This window comes from Cyprinus carpio, chromosome A6 (genome assembly GCF_018340385.1).
Source record: "Cyprinus carpio isolate SPL01 chromosome A6, ASM1834038v1, whole genome shotgun sequence".
Classification (NCBI taxonomy): Eukaryota; Metazoa; Chordata; class Actinopteri; order Cypriniformes; family Cyprinidae; genus Cyprinus; species Cyprinus carpio.
The window spans coordinates 21,383,957-21,407,659 of NC_056577.1; positions in this window are offsets into that span (position 1 = coordinate 21,383,957).

Sequence of the window (23,703 nt, forward strand, 5' to 3'; positions counted from 1 at the left end):
CACTGGCTATGGCCCCCTTGTGCAGTTCTGCAAAGTTTTATTTGCAGTCAGGTTTGAATATGTTGTGATTCTCATTGGGAGTCTCTTGTGTTCTTACCACAGCTGTCCCACCATGATATCCAGCACATTTCTTATATATATTAAAAATATAACTAACAAAGGTTTTCAAAAAATGAAAAAGAAAAAAAAAAACTTGCTCTCCTTCCCACTTGCATGCTTTCTTTGGTACTCTTGACTGTTGTTTTGTGTAAAAAAAAAAAAAAAAAAAAAGGTAAAAACAAACTGTCAATGTCTGTTTATGGTGTAGTCTAATATAAATTTTAATATAGCTTATGAAAAAAGTCTGCTTTTTCAGCTGAAATAAGTTGGAGCCCTTTGTTGCACTGACTAAAAGCAAAATGATGCTCACAAAAACTGAGACAGAGGAGCTGAAGCAATAGACAACAGTGTGTTCAGTACCATTTGCACAACCTGTAACGTATAAATGTATCTCACCTGAGACCTTTAAATGTTTTCTTCACACTCAGACCTTATTGACTGAATACTCACTTTTATTCTGCATAAATCTAAATATTTCCTTAACACCAGCAGTTTTCATCTCTGGACTTTTATAGACTCAGCTTAAGCAATAAGCCACGGGCTCTCGAAAACATTCTGCAAATGAAAATAATCGTGTTGCTCCGGTCCATTTATGCTTCTATAGCGAGTGTTTCATGTCTTATTATACAAATTATGGCACAAAAGGACATGAGATACATCGCTCTGCATGTAGAGAACAAATGTCAGAAATCCTCTCTCTCAGTATTTGAATATCATTGTTGCTTCAGACTTATCGGTATGCTTCAGTTACGATTTCCACCGCAAATCATTTTCTTGTATCTGTTACGATCGTTTGTATTGGTTGTAGACGCTCCATTTGTTATGAGGTGAACTCATGTATATACTCAGTGGAACTCCACAATATTCAGTTCTCTTGCAGAATAAAGAAAATATTTTGTTCAAGTCTCTGTCTTTACGTATTTTTCTAATTTTTGAGTTTTTTGATTACTGGTTCTAGCCTTTAATGTAAAAGACTTATGTAAACATACTTCAGATTTAAAGGGCTGCACTTATTTCTGAAACATTAGGGAAAAACAAGCTACATGTATTCATTTACATTTAGTGCAATCTCTAAAATTTTTTTGCAAAACACTGTTAGATACACATATAGAGAAATGTCGATTACACTTTATTTTAAGATGTGCTTGTTACAAAGTAATTATACATATGTACTGCGCAATATTAATTAACTACATGTACTTATTATATAGTTAGGGTTAGGGTTAGGATTTGGGTTTGGCTTAGGGTTACTTGCATGTAATTATGCATAATTAATTATTATAATAGTAAGTACATGTAATGTGTAACACAGACACCTTAAAGTGTTACTGAAATGTCAAACATTTAATATAAACTATAACTATTTCAAATAAGGAAAATGATCTAAATGTCCAAAACAATTTCTACACATTTTGGGTTTTGGCAAAAATAGAAAATACCTAATATTATGACACCGCTATGACTATAAAAAGCACTATGACACTCACCAGAGCCTGTGTGACCTTGTCAAGGACCCTCAGGCTGTAAACTTACTTTTAGCATTGCCTGATTTTACAAATGCTTTCATAAATATCAGCCTGTGCTGACAGAAAATACACAGCTGTGAAATTTGTTATAAGTGCTGTATTTTAAAATTAAAAGAACAGTGTGTACTATGTCCTGGTTAAAAATGCATACATTTTCGCTTTAAGTTTAAAATATATTGCTATCTATATGCAAAGCATTGAAGTAAGCTCTGGGGACAGATGGTTTTAAAGAAAATGATAATGTCATAATATCAAGTAAAAAAAAAAAAAAATACAAAATAAATAAATAAAATGGTGCTTTGTATTAAAAATGAAAGATTAAATTCAGATTAATTTCAAAGTAAATATTCCTATTTTTAAAACAAATATCTCAAAAATCAATGGGCTGTGGAAACCCGTGTTTGTTTTAGAAAGTCTGATATTATTCCTGGATTCGATTATTTGGCCTTCATGCATGTCCAGACTGTTTTGACCTACTCATGACTCTGGATAGAGGGCTAAGCTTTGGCTAAGTCCTCTGAGCCAAGTCTTTATCAGTCAGCACTGTGATACACTTTTTGCTAAGACTGTCACATTAAACACAGCTGTAATCTGAATCAAATTCAAGGCATTCGTCCAGCTGCATGGATGACGATCTGATGAACAATGTGATCTGATACAATCTCTGGTTTTGTTCAGAAGCTACTTGAAATACTAAAAAAAATGTTACAATATATTTTCAGGTTCTCTGCATATCACACAACTTCAGTACATTTAACAGACACTCTCATTTAAACCTGTAATGCCCTACAAAATATAACTTTTATTATAATAGCAACCTAACTCTCTTTAAGCAGTTCTGTGCATGAGCAAAGCTGCTAGAATAGACAGTGTGCATAATGCATACAGCAGACCCAGAAGTCATTGTGAGTGTCTTATCTGGCCCTGGCAGGCTCATTAAACTTGATGTAAATCATTGGAAATGGAGATGAGAGGTGCTGACAGCTCATATTCGTTAATCTATAAAGGCCAAGGGGCAGCTGATCTTTACGTCCTTTATCAACTGCACTCGTCCAGTGGGAGCATGGGGTCATTGGGTAGGATGGAGTTTGAGCCCCCTGTGTCACCTTGCTAGAACTTTAGAAAGCACAATAATAGCAAAATCAATAGCCTCCAAGTTGTGGTGTGCGATAATGTCATGAGTTGATAGTTTCAGTTATTAAAAGGTGGAGTTTCCCTCAGACCTCACCAAAGATATTAATCTGTGATCTGATTGTTTAGCTGAACTCATTCAGTTTATTTTTTTCCCCAGTGCTACTTGTGTAAATATGATCGCTTTAAAGAAATGATCGCCTTTCAAAAACTGTAACCATTGAAAATTGCCACCAAGGCATTTTTCAGTTCAGAAATCGCTGTGAGACACATTTGAGTCATCTCACCTCCCAACAGATCATAGCTTTGGGCTCTAACCTTGCCTTCACATTTACTTTGGACGTTCTCAAGACAAAAAGTCCGATGTAGACCATTACCGTCAACTTATTCACATGCGGTTGGCTGGTTAAATGGCAGAGCCAGCTGAGGATCCCAGAAAAATCATAGCACTATCCAAATAAACTGCAAGAGAAAGAGTCCATGGTGAGATTTTCTTGATGTGTTGATCAAAAATGCTGTATTTGGTTAACAGAAAACAGAGATAGAAACACTTCAGCACTTCAGCTAATCTATTTCGTGTTATTTTGGTGCTATTGTGATTTTGAATCAAATAATTAAATTAAAATCACTTAAAGTTACTGCATAGATTAGACAAAATATCACAATATCAATGCAACAATGACAATCTTAGGGAAATCAATTTACAAAGTTATAGTCTATGTTATAAGTGCAGTATTTTATTACAGTCCACAGCTGTAAAACTCACCTTGTACAATAAATCTTTACCATGCAGTTTCTCAGTGGGAAACATATTTCTGATTTGTCTGATAGCACTTCAGACTAGGTTTGTTGATTGGAGGTAAACATCCAAACACTTAAAAAGGATGGAGAAATCCATTAAAATTTGACTGTGATCAAATGGGATCAGAATGATGCAGATAACCAGTTTAGTTACCTTGAAATATCCATATTCTTTTTGGAGTGAATCCTACTCGCCGTGATCATCCATCAAGCCATCCAAATAGTTTCCTGCTGATTACAATCAAATAATTCCATTATCTAATTAGACATTGCATCATCCTTTTACCTAATGGGCACACATTAGATATCGCTTTCTTTCTCTCTCTCTCTCTGTGTACAGCCCACAGGCAACATTCAGTCTTCATGAAAAAATAACTTCATAGTTTTCCATGCCTTGTTCCCTCCAATATTTTATATCCATACAAAGTTTCCTTCATTTCAAATTGAATGTTGATTTTGTTTTGGTGCCCGGCCGAGGGAGATGTGTACTGTATGAAGACAGTGTGTGAAGCTGCTGTGACTGTTCAGTGACTTCCTTTCTCTGACAGGTTATGGGTTTTGGAATTCGCTGCCAATCCTATCACATTTCAAATATCTGGCACAGGAGACTGACATGAGATTCCTCCACACCTCTCCTTTGGTCGTGCTGACTCGTGTACTGAAAAAGTATAAAAAAAGTATAAAATACATGGAAAAGAATGAGAATGTCAATACTGGAGACTAGCCTAACTATCAATAAGTAGACAGTTTAGTAGAATTTATTTTATTTTTTTTTATTTTTTTTAGTAGCATGACAGTATTAATTCTGTTTTCAAAAGTTAACTACAACTAAAACTAGTACAAATCGGTAACTAAAAGCTGAAATAAAATCAATGATAAATAATAGATTAAAGACTAATTAATGCTATGAAGAAAGAATGATTAATTATAAAATATAGAGAATATTTAGATACAAATATTTATTTGAAAATCTAAATATTTATATGTTTCTAAATATAAAAAACAAAAACTAATAACTAACTTAAAATGACAAAAATCACAAAAATTTGCTGTACATATTCAAATATTTAAATGAAAACTAAAATGATTTAAGCTGATTAAATTATTATTAAGCAAACACTATGACACTCACCAGAGCCTGTGTGAGCCTGTGATATAAACGGAATTTAATATTGTCTGATTTCACAAATGTTTTCATAGATTTCAGACAGTGTTAACACAGAAAGTTTATGGTCATAGCTGTAAAACAGCTATATTTTATTTAATTGAATTGTATTTTAACTACTGAAATAATGATTAGCTTGATTAGCATAGCAAACTTGTTTCAAAGTAACATCCCTAGTAGGCCTACTAGAAAACAGGTAATAAATAATGCAAAGAAAGGGATAAACGTGATCACACTTTTTCATCAAACTGCCTAGTCTGTTATTCCCACACAGAGGTTGGATGATAGTTTATATAGTGATACTGGACAATTTTCATTTGACTGTAGTTTTGGCATCCTCACAGATGATCCATTCAGTCTGTTTCTCCAGAAGTGAGTGCTGTTGAGGAAGAGCTGCTGACTCTGCAGTCAGGAAGTACAGGTGACATGTGTCAGACTGCTCTGGCAACCCAAGGCCTTGACTACTCCCGGCTAAGAGAGAAGAAGCTGTCTGCATCTGAAGCCTCTTCACCTATAGCACTCCTATAGCACACTGCCCCTCTTTCCAGCTCCAGACAGACAACCTTTAGAGAAAGGTCTGTGTTGAACCTTGCTTGACGGGATGCAGACTCCCCATGTGCTGTCAGCTATCATAAACAAGGCCTGAGTTCTGATTCATGTGTGTTCATAAATGAAAATGACTCACTGCTGATGTGACTCAGGGCAATCAAAGTTTACACGCATTAGCATCTGTAAAATGCTAATAAAATGGCATGTAACTAAAGCTGTGCTCATGAGTCGTCATCATCACTCTGGGCATTACTGGTCAAAGTAGTACAAAGTGTCTGTTAGAAGACATTACATAGAGTAGTTCACCCAAAAACATAACTTTTGCCATTTACTTGCTCTTATGTCACTCCAAACATACAGAACTTTCTTTCTTTTGTGGAAAACAAAAAGAGAATTTCTGCAGAATATCCAGACTTCTCTTTTCCAAGTAATAAAAGCCAACAGGGACTTGGGCACAGCTTGTGAGTCAGTAAACTTTTAAAACTTTCTAAAATGTAAATTTTAAATGAACTACAATTCTGCTGGGAACAATTCTGCTGGCGTGCTTTGATCTTTACAGCAATGTTTCTAGAGGCACACATTTCCTTTCATCAGGTTCTGGAGTTGGATGTTGCCAAAGCATAAATCCAGTGAAAAAAGACTGATTAAGAAAAACAGAGAAAGAGAGTGTGTAAAGGGGGGTGTAGAAAGTGAGTAAAAGGGAAAGATGGATGTTGGGGTTGGCAGAGGAGATGCAGATGTTGGCAGGAGCGGAGGAAGGTGGTGGAGGAGTGGAAAAGAGAGCCCAACTTTGCAGATATAGTATCTCCAATAAAAAGGAAGAATAATCACATGCTCACGTTTGTTGGTGGTGGGGGGGGGGGTGGTACAATGCTGTTTCATGCATTCCGAGTTGTTTACACTGTTAAAGAGTTGGATTCTCTGGATTGGATTCTCATGGACAAAGTTTCAAAAAACTATTTGGACGTATGACGGAGTATTTCTGTGCCAGAAATCTTACTTCCGGATTCATACAAGTTTCAGAGAGGTTTATTTTTCGATCGTGGCTCTTCATGACGTAGACAAGGGTGGAACTCCTTATATGGGCATTTCTCCCAGAAGAATGCGCCCACGCACACATCGACAAGCGAGAGCAAGGTCACGCCCATCAAAGAGCTTCATCCGGCGGCAGCGCTGCACGGGACTTGCTCGGGAAGAATGTCTCCAAAGAAGTGTGTTTTTGGTTGCAAGAGAAAGCGTTATGTAAACAGTGGATGCAGTTTGTTTTTCCAGGGCAGCAATGGAGTTTCACAAGTGTGTTTGTTGACGAACGTTTTATGAACAAGGCCCAGTTCGATGCTGGATTTGCACATTGTTTGATACTGAAAGATGGAGCGGTCCCAGCGATAAAAGATCCCGGTCATGATTCAGAACTGCAGACGGTAAGTGAAACGGCATCAGATGTCTGTTTTGTTGGCATTCGGTGCTCAAGTGCTCGTCGCTCTTTAGCTCCACCCACGGTGCTCCTCCAGGAGCTTGGCTTTTTCCGGAGAGAATTGTAAAGCTGTTACTTTCTTTTATAAATATGATAAAACTAAATACTTTTTGGAGATGTGAAGGATGCAGTACTACTCTATAGGTACTCAAGATTAATATGAGATTGGGTGAAACTGTGTATGTTATGTCCCCTTTAAGACAGGAGTCTGTGACTCCTATTGGGTCATGGTCAAGGGTGGTAAAGCAGGAGGTCCACCAATTGTGGTTGTTGTCTCAAACAAATTTTTGCGAAGCAATGAAAATATGTTAAACAAAAGTTTACTTTTATATTTTTTAGTTATAAAGTATAGTAATTTAAGCAAAAGTTAAAAGCTAAAATGTACATACACTACTCTTTGGGGTCTGTGAAAGTTTTTTTTTGTGTGTGTGTGTGTGTGTGTGTGTGTGTGTGTGTGTGTGTGTGTGTGTGTGTGTGTGTGTGTGTGTGTGTGTGTGTGTGTGTGTGTGTGTGTGTGTGTGTGTGTGTGTGTGTGTGTGTGTGTGTGTGTGTGTGTGTGTGTGTGTATGTGTGTGTGTTTAAGAAGTCTCTTTTTGCTCAACAAGGTTTGATTGATTTGATCAAAAATACAGTTAAACTGTAATATTGCAAAATATTATTACAAATTAAAATAACTTTGTATTTGAATATATTTAATATATATTTAATATAAATATAATATAATTTAATTTTGATTATTAATGTTAAAAGCATGTGCTGCTTAATGTTTTTGTAGAAACAGTGATCATTTTTTTCAAGAATCTTTAATGAATTGAAAATTCACAAGAACAGCATTTGTTTAAAATGGAAATCTTCTGTAACAATGAATGCTTTTAATTGATTTATTTAATTATTTTTGTAAATGTAATGCTTCATTGTTGAGTAAAAGATCCTTCCAAAAAAAAAAAAAAAAATACAACCTTACCCTTTGATAGGTCTGTACATTAAAAATGGCTATTTTAATGACTTTGCAATGGCTTAAACGAAGCATGCATACAAAATGTAACAGGAGGTCTCTTCTCCATGAATTTGTAGGAGACATAGACGATAAGAGATGTCCAGAATGATCTCTTAAGAGCCTTTTTTGTGAAACCACTATACCTTTGTTCTCAAGACTGTACCTGTCACCTGAAGCTTTGGTTGAAAATGGAGCACTATCCTCTGTGTTTACATAAGGGTGGTGCTGTGTGTGTGTGAAAGACGGTTAAATTACAGGATATGTGGTCAGGCCACTAAAAAATCTGCAAAGTAATGTTTATAAATATAGCAGTGACCTACAGGTCCCTTTCAATGGCCTCCTTTTAACCCTGTGTCTATTATAGGTCTGTGATGTTGGCTTGCGGTACAGTGGGCAGTTTCTGAATGAGGGCTAGTGTTCTTTTGGATCGGGGGGGGGGGGGGGGCTGTTACACTTTAACGCCTATGTTTGTCCACCCTGTGCTCAGGTTAAAGAAACTCTGGTATATTTGTTTAAGCTGTGGCCTTGTTTTTTGATGCTATGACCTGGACCGCATGTTTGAAATAAGCTCCGGTTTCCCTGGCAATGGCTAAGGTGGACAGGAAAGCCACAATATTATAAGAGAACTATGCAGCAGATGTGCAGCTCCTGTTTCAATGGTTTAACGAATGTTTATTTAATGTTAAGACCTGGCTGTCTATGCTTTCACTGGCTGGACTACAGCAGTGTGAAAAGACGTGCGAACAGTGTGACTGGAGATAAGTTCAGGTTTTTACACCATGTTGAGTGCTGTAAACTGACACATGAAACAGAATATGTGAACTATTGCAGTGCTGAAAACAAAGGTGGACAATTCTAATATGCTCACTTGGTGCTCAAAAAAACCATTTCTTATTATCAGTGTTGAAAACATTAAAATTTTGATAAGAAAATGTATACTGCCACATGAAACAGAATATATGAACTGTACATGGTATAGCAGAGTGCAAAGTTTGAGGTACTTAACAAATAGCATGGACCTGGCAAAAATAACAACAACAAAAAAAAATGATATGTATGAGAGAGTGATAGAGTTATACAGTATAAATATGTGTGCATGTAAAAGAACTGATATGTCATATTGGCGATGTATCATTTTTAAAAGGCAGACAAAAAAGACGACTTGAGGGATTCAAAGTCTCAGAATGTTTAAAGACTGATGTAAAAAATAACACATCAACATTTAGTTCAGTCATATTATGTTATTACGTTTAGCATAACAATTCACGGTATTGCTAAATGTCACACAATGAGATCACAAGTTCATCCTTTACTTATAAAGGAAAAACTGACTTTAGAACTAACACTGCACAACATAACATGCATTTTAAAGAGTTGACAACAGTTACTCAAACTTTCCTCTGTGATGCACTAATGGAAAACACAGAGATGTCGCTTCAGGAATTTTCCTTAGACCAAAATGCTAAAAAAAGAAAATAAGGGAAATGGCAGTGAAGAAATGGAACAATACATAAGGGCAGGGTTAGACAAACACAACGAAAAGGGGACTTGAAATATCCTCACATGCAAAATGGAAGAGTTTCACTTTTGGAAGGACGTGTATGGCGCTTTGCCCATGTAGAGAGATTATTTCATTTTGCTTCTCACTACACTATGCTTAACATCAGGCATTATGAAACTGAGTTAGACCAAGAATACAGAGAAAGAAAGAAGATAGACATTCAAGTTTGTCACCTCAATTTTATGTAGAAGCCCAAACCAATCAAAAATATTTGCTGATATCTATATGACCATGAAGTAAGATGAAATTAGCTTGTAATGTAAATCAGTGAGATCTTTATAACAGTATAACATACAATGCATATAAATATTAGTTTTCACTCTGTATCTCCCGGTAATATGTCTTAGTAAGATTATATTTAAATGCTCTGTTTTATGGTCATAGTTCTGTAGTTTTTATTGTGGGTGGCAAAACGTATGTTTAGTGATGTGATATAAAAATTTTGAGATGTGTAAATTTTAATTTTTCTAAAGAGAATATATCATAATTTTATCATAATTTTTCTAACAATGATGTATGGATAACCAAGTAAAACTAAGTTGCAGTAAGTGTTCACCCAGAATTACTAAGAATATAACAATATAAAACTAACAATATAAAAGTTATTCTTGCATTTAATTTTTTTTTTAATGTACAAAATATTTATTAGCAAAACTTATCAAGTTGATTATTTAGAGGTATTCAAATTTTTGTATAAAATATAATTATTTAATTTCATTTACACAATTTTTTATTACTATTACTTTTTATCACTTGTACACCTGTTTATGAATCTTTTAAAAGTGCATAAAGGATTAATATTAAATTTAAAAAAAACACAATTGTATGTATACATATATACACACACATACATAAAACATATATATATATATATATATATATATATATATATATATAGTACATCAAGTTAATATAATATTTATATTCAAGTAAACAGATGAGTCTCATTTGCTGTACAATGATCTACAGAGGTTCAGGTTGCATTTAAAAGAATTTTGACTTGTTGAATTAATTCAACTTGAGGGTGTGTGTTCTGCCTTACACTGCTGTGCAAATGTATTAAAGAGCATCCATCCACATCTGAGTGTGAAACCATGTTTGTATGATAAGACATATCAGATGTCTGTGTTTGTACATGGCTCCATGGAAGCTAGGACACATTCTGTGTAGTATATGCAAGTGAGTGTGTGCGTGTCAGTCATCAGCTCTTTCTAGCTCCCCCACTCCATCACTCCCTAATGGTGGACCCCATCCCATCAAGTAACACTACCTTTCCTTCACTCACACTAATTATAGCTTGCGTGTACACACATATATACACAAAGCCTGTCACACTTCTTCTGTGCCCTGAAGGAGAGAGGGGAAAAGCCAGACCTCCATGAGTATTTTTAGACCATCCGGTTAACAGGCCTATTCTAACGCAAAGCATAAAAAAATTAAGGAAGGAGATTTTCTTCAGCAAGTTCTGCTGGAAACAAGGAGCAAAATGAAGGAAAACGGACTAAGTATCAGTTCCATCAACAAAGACACACATTGTGCAAACACATAATGCAAACATCATCAAACACGAGGCAAAGAAGAGAGTGGTTTACAAGGTTTTTTTTCTTTGTCACAGTGTTTGCAGTCTCGGCCATATGACTGGATCACTATTGTGTGTATGTGTGAGAGTGAGAGAGATGCAGAAAGGGAATGCAAACAGAGACAAAAAGCTTCACTGTCTGCGCCTGCTGAATCACCGGTTAAACATCTCCGGTTGAACCCGGGCCGATTCGTTGGGCCAGAAGCCCAGCAGAGGGGTCTGGAAGTTGAGGGTGAGCTGAAAGGCTCCATACAGCAGTGGAGAGTGGCTGTGTTGGTTGGAGCCGGAACCCATTGAAGAGCTCAGCTGACCCCACACTTTCAGTCAGCCTGGCGCTTCTACCCTTATCACATGCCTAGGTCACACCAACACCTGATACCAGCACAATACTGCTCTCTGTTAATGCCAGATTTGGTTCTGTGTATGTGTGTGTGTATACGCATGCATTTATTAGCATCAATGGGTTACTTAGCTTTTTTTTTTTTTTTTTTTGCCATACAGTATGTGTATTTGTATTGAGTGTGTGATATATTGATAATGGATGGTACAGTATAGATCTGTGGTGTGAAAAAAAAAATATTAGGTAAAGGTATAGTATGTCATTTCTGGGATGTTAAACACTCTTTTCAACTAACTAACTAACTATGTGTCCAAATCAGATCTGAGTCATTGAATATTGAGCATCTGCCGATACCAAGTCCCGATCCGATACTTGTATTTTCCTAGTGTTTGATGCACACTTAAAGCACATTAACGCCGTTCAAATCAACCCAATGTATACAAAGCTGTGCAGAGTAATATTATATATTAATATATGATTTATATAACAATATATGAGATGCACACAATCTCTCTCTATGTATTATGTATGTGCTATGTAAAGACATATTACAATGGTAGACATTGTAAACGGACTGTATGGTCACAATTATGAATATGGGACTGCAGATTATAAACTTCTTGTGTTTTATACATACAATAAGCAGAATAATTACAACATAAAGGGAAAAAAATTGGAGATAAGGTTAGAAAGCATGAAGCTTATAGTGTTAGAATGGCTGTCTGTCAGTCAAGAATGAAGCAAGATGCAACTCATAGCAATGCGCTATAACAACGACATCTCAGAAAGTCTGACGTCTGATAAAAGTAAACGGTAATGAAAATGAAAAAAATTAGTGATTGTACAAAAGATGCCCATCAAATACACTATAAGCTCAATCGTGTTTTTGTGATGTATACAAGGTACTCTATTAAAAATAGAAGCAGGAAAATTTGCTTTGCTTTATAGTAACTATCATGTTAAAATGACAGAACCTTTCTTTTCAAAGCATTCAGCATTTGCTCATTCACATAAATTTGTGTTTTAAGATGAAACTGGAACTATGGGAGACATGTTTCTCTTGGCAGTAATGAGAGAAGATGATTGCATTTCAAAAGTGAATTTCTCAATTGTTTCTGAATTATTGATATATAAGAAAGATGCATACTAATTTAATGAGCCTGAATGAGAAGTAAACATGCAAATAAAATGAGCCCAATTTAAGTTTATATTCCGATTTAGATGGCTTATTAAAGATGAGGTGAAATAGTCAGCACAGCAAACCAACTGGTTTTCTCTTTTTCATCTCAATATTGTTTGACTAATATTCCCTGTTTACCAATTTCCTACCTATATGCAATCCAAAAACCTCTGGTGATTGAAAATTCCATCTGCTCCCTTTTGTTTGGTTTTTGTCAGTATTGGTTTTTATAGTATAAAAATGATTCTGCACTCTATTAGCCCCAGAGGAACATGTGTTGTGCACACTGGTAAACAATAAAAAAAGATGTCCAATCCAGACATTGACCTGAAATGAGAAAAATGTTCCAGGTTAACATCTTCGTTATTTCTCTGAAAAAAACCCAATAGGATAAATAAAAATAGAAACTAAAGAGATAAATCATTAACATATAGAGCTACAAAAACAGAAACAATTAAGATATATAATAATAAAAAAAGAATCTAATCTAAGACCCATAGTTATGATTTAGCTACTGTTTGCGTGACCAACTACAAATAGATACATATGTACACAGTCAGATAGCCAGAAAGAGCAGGAATCTGATCATTAATCACCTGAAAAAACCTCCACTTCTATTTTCCACTGCCTTGAGAAGACTTTATCCAGACTCCTGGAGTGACAAACTATTTTCCTCACTCTGTGCTTCCAAATTTCCTGCTCTTTTTCACCCTGGGTCTGGAACTCGATGGGCGACCATGTTCAATCCCAGCTGGAGCTCAGAAACCCACTTTACAGCACATATACCACACAAGTTGACATGTACAATGTAAAATGTAAAGGGGTGACCAGCTAACTTTTGTCTGTTACGTGCTTATGAGATTATCTGACTATATGTCCGTCATCTCTCATGACCAGTCAACAAAAACTGAAGTCTGATCATGTCCAGATTAGGCTTTGTTAAATGTTAAAATGCTTTTAAATATAATGTTAAATTGTTATAATTACCTCTTCTTCTTTTTTTTTACCTATTTAAGCAATTGCAAAACTATTCAATTAAGAAGAGGTTTTGCTATTGAAATATGGTATCACCTCTCCAAAATTTTCACTCTGAAAACGAGATGGACTAAATGCTAGTTTAAATGAGTATTATCCCATTGTCAACGTGTGTCAGCAGGCTCTTTATGCAAGCACAAGGATGAAGTTATACAAGCACCAGGAATGGATAGCTAGAAGAATTCAGACCACCTAGCCAATCACTCAATTACATTCTTTCTCTTTTCTCCTTTTGCCTTTTCTGTTTCTCACTCATGTATAATTTCCAAACTGCTGCCAAACACATGCCATCCCCTTTTGCCCAACACATTCCACACAGACAGACAGGCACTGAAAAAGAATGAGAATCAATCTGCACACTATCATTCTGCCTGTACCCTATTGGCTGTCTGGTGAGCAGCAGGTGTCCTATCATCGTAAGTGAGCTCTGTGTTTAGTACGGATTAGGCTAGCAGGGCCAGGGATGTTCCCGGGTAAGATCCACTCAAATCCAAGCCAGGGGATTAGCTTTCGCTCTATTGGAGTACACCAGGGCTCTAGTTTTGGTCCCTTATTTTTTCTGTCCTCAAAGGTTAGGAGATGAATGCTGGAGCTGTCTTGTTCAGCCTATTATCCTAACTCATGATGATTCTGAGCATATTAAAGAAAAGAGGGTCCTTCAGAATACAAGCACAGACATGGCATTGTGTGGCAGCAGGTGATACCTACTGAATGTGAAAGAGAACAGGATGGGGGCATTTAAAAGTCAGAGGTGTACATATATATATATATATATATATATATATATATATATATATATATATATATGCAAAAGGTCATGGGTTCATTTCCCAGGGAACACACATACTGGTAAAAAATAAAATGTATAGCCTAAATGCACTGTAAGTCGCTTTGGATAAAAGCGTCTGCTAAATGCATAATTGTAAACGTATATGGTTGGGCAAAATTATTTGATTTACAAACCCTCATGATGCTACAAAAGCACAACATTTTCTTTCTTAACAATATCCTGGCCACTATTTTTAATATAACTGAAGTAAATAAGGACTAAGTCTATCAAATCTAAAGTGCACCGTAAAAGTAGTCCATACAACTGAATTCAATGTATTCTGAAGCCGTAAGATCAGATCCAAACAGATCCAAATAGTTATGCCTTGCTCACCTTTGCGCATTCATGAAAGTGCATGAAAGAGATAGCAATGTCCAATTTGGGAACAATTTGTTCTTTTGAGTCAGATCTTTTAAATTATTCAGTTTATCTAGTTCTTATACCTAGTCTTGAAACACAAATCATAGTAAACAATTTTTCTAATCAACTGTGGGCAGCGTTTCCCAAAAGCATTGTAGAGACCACTGGTGCCAATAGTTTCTCTGATCTGCTTGGTCTTTGACTCTGAATAATGAATTTTATGTGAATAATATCACACAAATCTGTTGTGTAATAAAAAAAAAAAACTAAGAATATAGTGTACACTGAATTAATAACTTTTATAATAGTTGAAGCTTTGATTCATAGTGAAAACACATTCTGTGACAAAATCACAGCAGACAAAGTCAGTTTGAAAGTAATGAAAATGACAGAGAGAAAAAGAGTTGGATAAAAAGTCACCTTTAGTAAAAAATTACAATAAAAAATTACCGACATGCATTTTTAAGGACTTTTTTGTAAAGTTAGTACAAAACCAAGACTAGTTACAGTGTTTGATGAACTGACCCTATGTTTATTGTGATAGTGACAGAGGAATCTGTGATACTTTCTGTCAAAATTAGCAAAAACAGGACGCCATTTCATTAAAACTGTTCCACTGTTGAGGTGACAGTCAGGAACACAGTCATCTGTTTTGCATGAGGTCTTGAACCAGGTTTTCACACACTGTTGAGCCACATGAATCCCACAAACACACTCAGCAGTAACACAAACACATATTCATTTCTCCAAACCGTAACAATTACAAAAACAAATACATACATACAACTCATACATACAGCTGTCAATAGTGCACTTACTATCACTTCCATCTGTATGGCCAAGTTTTGCAGCCTCTATGGCCTCACATTTCTCTCTCTCTGCTCACTATTAAATCCACATCCTCCCATCTCAGACCAGCACAGCCAACCAATAGCATGCTTAGGCTGTGTCTTAACCAATCAGCTTTCCGTTGCTAGGTTAGAGTCACATCTATATCCTGTCCATGAGTTTCTGTATGTCATAGCCCAATCCTAAAGAGAGACAGACAGAGTGAGAAATTGAAGTGCGTCACAGTTACGAACAAAGAGGGATATTGAAGATGAGGTGGTTTGTTTTAGAAAGAACTTAATTACAGATTTGTTTCTTCATCTCGATGAACAATTCTAATAATTTCTTAATCAATCGGAATGAATCAGAGATTTTGTGCCCAGACGAAGCTGTCATGCCAGAACTACTTTCCCGTACTGCTCAGAAGCAGAGATGGTGGCCAGGATGGGACATTTTTTCTAGTGTACTAGCTGGGTATAGCATAGTGTGCCACACTGCTGCAAAACAACAGCAAGCTGAGGCAGACACATGTAATATATAGCCATACAAAATGTATTTACATAATCTAATGTTAAATATACATAAGATACAATAAATTTCATTCCATCTGTACTGCAGAAGATGCTGCTTTCAGAGAGAAAATCTTTTTGAATGTATTTGTCATCTTGTTTAAATTCCATTCATGTACAGCAGATGTCTCCTATATTGTCCAATCATGAGCTGCACTTGAAAGCCAATGATCACACACATAACCTCAGTGGCATATCCTGCACTGTTTAGTTGTCCTCAAAGATTAAGTAGCTGCATAAAATGATCATGATGTCCTGTCTATGACCTAATTATTGTTATATTACTAATGGCATAGATAAACTTAAAGTTTGAAAATACTCAGTTATTCACATACAAATTAGTTTTGCAGCATACAGTTTACAAGACCTCTGTTTAGAAGAATTTTTATTTATATTGTTTGCTTTATTTTTATTACACTTTTTGCTGCATTTTTGTATGTAAACTTAATTTCCAATATATTTTAATTCAACTGAACAAACAAGAAACAATAAACACCAATTCACATATTAAAAAAAAAAAAAAAAGAATCAATAGGGAGTTCAAGGAAGATGGTGCCAGTTCCGTCTTCATATTAAAGTTCAAAGCTTAAAGACCACATTAGTTTACATATTTAACACCCAATTAATTAGTTTATTTTGGGAATATTTTAAATCCACTTACTTTGGCATACAATAGTCCAAATGTCAGATGTGAATCAAGTATGTTCTCTAATAGTTAGGAAGCATTGTGGAGTGAAAAAAAAAAGTCTCAGAACTCGAATGCTTGCTACTTCAACTCTTGATTTCAGCTTCTCTCTCTCCTCTCAAGTCAATAAAAAAAAAATAACAGAGCACTAATAAGACTCAAGGAACAGTTGTTATGTTTCTTCATAGCGTCAAAGGGAATTGTAGATTTGGCTAGTGAAATTCAGAAAACTTCATGGTGCCCTTTTCACCTTTCTAGTAGAGACTGGCCTTGAAAGGACCTTTTATTGACTAAGATAGAAGAAAATGGGGCAAAGTGTCACAATATGGTGAAGAATTTGTTTGGCTGCATGTGCAGTGACCTATTTTCTATAATCCGAAGCAATATTATTAGAAAAAAAAAAGAGTTTGCCAGTTCAACGAATTAGAAATTATGTAACTTTACTCATTAATATTCTTTCCAAATGAGGCCTTTGTTCAGGGTTCATACAGAGGACATCCAGACTTCTACAGAAGGGCAATTAGTTTGGCAATGCCCCCTGGTGGAATGATTGCGGAAGGCCTCTCTACACGGGGTCCTCTTCATTAGCGCAGTTATGCTAACTGACTCTGGGTCAGCTCAACCAGGAGAATTTTTAAAAATTCCTGAGGCTTTTATGAGGAAGAATAGCTGACACTGGCTACAAGCCAAAACCGAGCTTCACTGCTGTCTCCTGTCGATTTGCCGAAGTTCATCCTGCTCACCTTTCTCCCCTCTCTGAAAGTGTTTAGAAATAAATGAAGCTCCTCTGTGCTTTCTACCTGGCTCCAGGTGGATGTATGTGGAAAGCTGCTCTTGTGCTGTTGCATCATGTCCTGCTGCTCTAAGAAGTTTTAGCACCCTGCCAGGCCTCGGATGGTGGGGTTCCATGCTTAAAATGCACACTTGGAGCCCAAGCCCCCCTCAAGGCCTGACAGCTAGCCGTCTGGGCCACAGTCAACCAGAGTTCAACCTTTTGAAAAGTACTGGCAAGAGATCGGACAACTTCCTGCCACACAGAGATGAATGAGGCCAGTATGTCTCTCTGGCTCTGCTCAGAGAGAAGGGGAGGGTGTAGAGAGGAGCGCTGAGGACCTCACGGGCAACACCAGCTTTCCGATTCATTGCATGACTCACTGTTCATAAAAATTCCATTCAAAGGACAGACTCAAAATCTGCTGTTTCGACATATTGTCACCTTTAATTGGAGCTCCTGTTGAAGGAGGGACATTATTTTGTGAGGTCACTGACAATAATTAACTCTGTAAATCAAAATTTTTTAATATATTTTTAAAAAGAGAAAGCAAAAATTACAGTTGTTATGGTCACGCTATCCCATGTACTGTACCTCTATAGAAGGTCACCCAGAAATGTGATAAGGGTCCATATGGTGCTGTCTCAACCTCTCATTTTAGAGTAATACTTTCTTTTAACTTAGATTTAGTAACAATACACCTTCTGTGACCTATTTTTAACCAGTTTGGGATAGAAATTGCTGTACACAGAGTTGAATATAATGGATTTAAAAGCCCATTACGTTAGCCATGAAATAAGGTGGCTTGACTCAAAGTTGGCCGCACTTCAGAGGAAGCTATATCTCTCGTTGTAGTGATTCATACCCCACCTTCCACTTTTGGGTTAACCACAAATTAGGAATCTTCAGGAGAGCACGCAAGAGGCCAGAGAAATCCATAAAGAAGAATTAAGTAAAAGGTAATTATTCCTCCATCAGATGCACAGGTAGCCAAACTGCTGGAGCCATGGGGCTAAGCAGTGGCACCGTTACAGCGTTATCTCAACACACATGGGAAACACTAGAGAAATAAGGGAACAGGCTGGTTCTTTATCTGTGAAGAAAGAGGAAAAAGAGCAGGGGTCAAAGTGAGAAAGGAAAAGAAAAGAAGGACTGGCTGTTGTTTCTCTCTCTTACTGTAGTTCCTTCCCCGCAATATCTTCAGTTACATTTCCCGCAGCTTTTAAGGAGCCCCATGTGTTTCCATTTAAATCCAGAGTTACTACGTCTGTAATTGCTACTGAATAATTAGTTTGGGGTGTTGACAGAAAAGCAATACATACCGCAGCAATAAGACTAGGTTGTAAAGCAAGTTTGCGGTTAGGAGAGACTAGAGATACCTTTAACCCTGTGATCACCACAACTGCATTTCAGCGAGTGATAATACAAGTGGGGGAGGGGGGGGGTCAACCGAGGGGTTAATTAAAATGGATATGGAGAGGTTTAAATGGTACTTTTCTTTTATGGGCAGTGAAAGCACACATATGCTGAGCAAAGAAAACCAGTTGCAATTACAACATGAAATATACATGTTTTTTGATATCGAGGGACTTATCTGCATGCAAGTAAACTGCAAACGGTCAACGTTAGCACTATTTTAGGCAAATGCACTCATTGCTAAACTTAGCAAGGCCTATGTACAATATAACCCAAAGTACTCCCGGACAGTCAGGTCTGTTCTCTTATCATTTCCAGCCAATGCTCTACATCTGCAGCACAACCAGATTTTGTCTTCGGGGCATTAGACGAAATAAGACTGTTATTAAAATGATATCTCACAAGGGTAAGTGTTCATCTGCTCACAGAAGCTTGTGTAGATGACGTACTGACTGGTCGGACCGCTGAATAACTCATCATTATATCTCAGTCATTAGACAGCAAGAGACACGTATGTTTAAATAATGCTCACTTAACTTTATAAGGATTGTCTATTCTAATTAAAGCAGCAGACAGATGCCTCTATTATGAAACATGTTAGTGAAAGTCAGATGGGAAGTGCACATCACATTTATCAAATCAACCCTTTCTAGGTCATCTCTCCAAAAACTGCTTTCTTATCAAAATTTCTCTCAAATCCTTGTCTTTCATCTGCAAATGCGTTCATCTGGTGTGCACGGTCTTGGTCATAGCAACGGCTTCTATCTTATTTCATGATTTTAATTATCCCCTAAGAGACTAAAGCAGTTTGTCGCAAGCTTGTTAACAATTCTGTGGAGGGATCAGATAACCTTTGTTCTCTGTCTCTCTCGTTCTCACTCACCCTGTCCAACTCCAACTGCTTTTCTCTGCCCTGTCACATTTTCCCCTCTCTACTTCTCAAATCAATGTCACACACAGGCAGACAACTCAGGGGTCAAACTACGGTCACCACACTCACTTGCATCAACTTCCAGTGAATTTCATATCCCAGCTTCTCAACTTTATAACTCTGTGAGAGGGCAGAGAGAGAGAGGTGGAAAAGTGTTTTGTTAAAATGTGAAGACTTTTTGAGGAGAAGGAGAGACGATTAGAAAAACTGCCATTTAACCAAGAAGAAACTTTTATCTAGATAACTTTACACATTGATTTTCACACAAATCACTGATATTAGATTAGAAAGGAGGAAAATGGACCAATGTTTTCCATTTTCAAAATGTGCGGTTTTGTCCAAAAGTCTGAGATCAAATAAAAATGTTTGCAATGCTATTTGATTGTTTAAAATAAATAAATAAAGATCTTTACTATTTTTGGATGTAATTATTACATGCATGTATTTTTTTAAATACTAGAACACAGTAAAAATAAACACATATGTACACAATAAGTGCATTTCATCAAATGATTAATCTAAATGTTAGTACATATTTGAAGACTTTTAATATAAAGTGGGCCCCAAATTTGAGTCAAAAGTTGAATTAAAATTAATTTAATTCAATTCAAAAGGTCTTATTGTAATTGGTGTCATGCATTTGATTTAATGAAGAAAATGTACTCAAGCTGATTTTTAATTTATTTGATTAGTGCCCTAAAAATTGTCGAATCATAAAATGTATGTATTTACAAATGTATTTATTTATTTATGCAAAATGTTTCTTTGTTTTACAATTTTCTAAATTCCTAAAGCTTTATTTCCATGTTTAAATAAGTTTTTGAATCCCACATTTTCAATGTGGTATCAGATTTTTGGATCCTACTTTATAGATAATTATTTAGACTTAATTTTATCGCATTTCACTGCTCAATATTAGGACACAAAGAAAACAAAAATCAATACAGTCTTCTTTTTATAATCTACCTTAGCTTGACTATAAATACACCTTGTGTTCACATTGTAATAGTTTTGGCATTTTGACATTTGCATGAATCATTTGATTAGTTCTATTCAATACAAAAACACAGGCATTATGTATCTATTTGTAACATGACAAAGAATCAATGGAGATGGATGCTAGTGAGCAGTAGGGGGACATTAAGGATAATCTTATACACAGACTGTTCATAAATCACAGATGGATTTGATAATCAAATCAAAGTGCACTAATCAATTCAAACACTATTTTAGCTAATACAGTGTCTCAAAGGCATCTCAGAATCATCTGAAAGGGTAAATGGCCACTGAGTAGGTGTGTATATGTGCGTGTGTTTATGAAAATTAGATAAGTAGCATCAATGTTGGCTTGTCTCATATACATCATGTGTCTTATGCTTTTTAAATGCATTCGGTCTTTATCTAGAGAACAATAAATGGGTAAAAAAAAAGCAGCCACTTAGCAATGCTCTAGAAACCACTCAGAACATCCCAGCAACTGCATAGAAATGTCCTGGCAACCACAAACAAAAACCCTAGCATCATGGTGATAACTTTTGCAAACAAGCACCTCAAATGCATTCAGTTTAGGCAATTTACATCATCTTCACTGTCCTTCACTGACTCCCACTGGCAGAGAGATTGGTTTCCACACACTGGCACTGATGGAAGTAAAGCAAGTCATTCCTGGCCCGCATGTGACAGGTCTCAGGGTTCTGAGTCGCTCTCCTGGGAAGAGCAGGAACCTCAGAGGAGAAAATGTCGAAATCCACCAGGGACACAGAAGCAATGTTTATATTGCAAATATTTATACATTTTGGGTATATTTCATGTCATTGATCATTAAGGGAAGTTTTTAAGCTTCGATTTAAATAATTTGCCAAAAAATATTAATATAATTATGTTGTAAAGCTTCATTGTAGTTTGTAGAAAGCAAATATATTTTTACTTAGTTCTGTGAATGAATTTTTAAAAGACACTGAGCTCTAAAGAGAGTTTGCAAATATTCATGCATTTGTAATGAAAGAAAAAGAGCACTCACTCCTCTTTCTCAATGTCTTGCTCAGCTCTTCCAGTGCTGATTGTAGAGGTGTGCCTGTGTATTCTCAGCCTCCATAAACATTCTCTCAGAGATCATTTACTGGCAGCATATGTGCACACACAGCACAGGCCATCTCAAAGTAACACACAGCAGAGCCCTAGCATACCACAGATCAGAGGCGTGCACATGACCTCCGGGTGAAGGCACAATCGCGGTCCGGGTGCGGGGGTCCTTCGGTAGAAATCACGAGCTGAAAGGGCACTTTAGCATCGGCGATTTAAGGGATGCTTTGGGTGAGAGCGCATTGAAGACAGTCTCTTAGAGAATGTACGAGTACTTATGGGTTAAAATTAGGGATGTTCTTTTCGGTTATTTTTCCTAACCGACAACCGATGCTCATTTACCGATTACTGACCGTTAAACGACAAGATTATTTTAAATTAGAATTTAATTAAATTAGAAAGGATAGCTAAGTGTCTGTGACCTTAAAAATACTAACATTTGTTTCCCGGGAATTATTTTACATGCACAATTTTAAGTGAACAACAGAAAATGAGGATTAAAATGATGATCATATCACATCACGCAATTGTAGTGTTTCTTCACGCAGATTAAAACATAATAAATAGGGATGTAATGATTCACTCAACTCACGATTCGATTCACGATTTTGAATTCACGATTCGATTCAATTCATTTTTTTTTTAAAACAAAATAATATTTAAGACAAATTATGAATTAAATGTGTCCTTTTATTATTGCTCTGACAAAATGTTGTACATTTCTTTGTGAAATTATAATATATGTTGTATATTTTTTTGTGGCACTTGCATATTATTGCTCTTTTGTTGGTTTTGATTGCTTCTATTGTCCTCATTTGTAGCTTTGGATAAAAATGTCTGCTAAAAACGACCAAATTGAAATTGAATGTAAATGTAAATAACAAAACTAAACTGACATTTTAAAACAAGCCCCAAATCAAATAAGTAACACAAATAAAATACATTTCTTCATATAAACAAAATAAGGCTTTGTCTTTGTTCTTTCCATTTGTCTTTGCTCTTCTTCCATTTCCTCTTTTTCCATTTTAATCATGATCCAAACAAAGATGCTGCATACATGCAGCATGAGCAGTTTTTAATTTAAATTAGATTGTATAATTACAAAATTTGGAAGCAAAAACAAAATGGTTTGACTTCCGTTTTGTGAAACTATACATAAAAATATCTGCATGAAACAGCAGATCAAATGAGACGCAGATTCACTCTCTGCCAGCAGGTGGCCCTTAAAGCTTTTCCTTGGTTTCTGCTGCAAATGAAGCAGCGCTGCACTTGAAGTTTAATGAGGTTTAATGAAGTTTAATATGCATTATACAGAGGCAAGATGAAAAGAAAAAAATACCATCTAAACTTATATTTAAATCGATTTAAATCGATTAAACTAATATTTAAATCGATTTTAACCTGTTCACTGTTTTAAATCGTTACCTCCAAATATAAAGCTAAGCTAGGCTATATATAGGGGCCTATATTATATATAGATATATTATATTATATGATAAATAAATATAGGCCTATACAAGACAATAGTTTTTACTTAATAAATTAAGAAAATGGAACGAAAAGTAAACCATTATGGCAGAAAGCGACCTTCCTATTTTTCTTTAGGGCTTATAATTACAAAGCACACACAAAGATTTTTATTTGTTTGAAGATTTTCCGAGGTTGTGAATGTACCCACAATAAAGGCAAACCTTTTACAATTCCAATACTTTAGCCTAAAGGAGTAGTTGTTGCTTCACTGTTAGAAGGCATTTAATTGTGATTACGGGGCCCGCATGCGCACATACAGTGCAC